At 43.2% G+C, this 746-nt stretch overlaps 1 pseudogene; it reads left to right on the forward strand.

Moving 5' to 3' along the window:
- LOC123981305 overlaps positions 1-702 on the forward strand; it is a 1,728-nt pseudogene extending 1,026 nt beyond the window's left edge.
- Positions 703-746: the final 44 nt, after the last annotated feature.

Here is a 746-nt window from a genome sequence, read left to right on the forward strand (position 1 = left end):
TATTGTTCTGGGGCCTAAGCACCTCCGTGACGCATTATCTAAAGATATAGTTTCCCTTGATGGCATCGCCCTGGCCTCTAGCACCACTGTGAGGAATCATGGACTTATCTTTGATCAGGACATGTTGTTTAAGTCTCACATTAAACAAATTTCAAGGTCTGCCTTTTTTCACCAACGTAATATTGCAAAAATCAGGAACATCCTGTCTAAAAATTGATGCAGAAAAACTAGCCCATGCATTTGTTACTTCTAGGCTGGATTACTGCAATTCCTTATTATCAGGCTGCTCGAAAAAGTCCATTAAGACTCTTCAGCTGATCCAGAATGCTGCAGCACGTATTGACAGGAACCAGGAAAAGAGATCATATTTCTCCTGTCTTAGCTTCTCTGCATTGGCTTCCAGTAAAATCCAGAATAGAATTTAAAATCATTCTTCTTACCTACAAAGCTCTTAATGGTCAGGCACCATCTTATCTTAAAGAGCTCATAGTACCTTACTACCCCACCAGGGCACTGCGCTCCCAGAATGCAGGGTTACTTGTGGTTGTGTGAGTCTCCAAGAGTAGACTAGGAGCCAGAGCATTCAGCTATCAAGCTCCTCTCCTGTGGAACCAGGTTCCAGTTTGGGTTCAGGAGGCAGACACCATCTCCACATTTAAGAGTAGGCTTAAGACTTTCCTCTTTGATAAAACTTATAGTTAGGGCTGGCTCAGGTGAGTCCTGAACCATCCCTTAGTTATGCTGCT

The sequence above is a fragment of the Micropterus dolomieu genome, linkage group LG13, assembly GCF_021292245.1.
Source record: "Micropterus dolomieu isolate WLL.071019.BEF.003 ecotype Adirondacks linkage group LG13, ASM2129224v1, whole genome shotgun sequence".
Taxonomy (NCBI): domain Eukaryota; kingdom Metazoa; phylum Chordata; class Actinopteri; order Centrarchiformes; family Centrarchidae; genus Micropterus; species Micropterus dolomieu.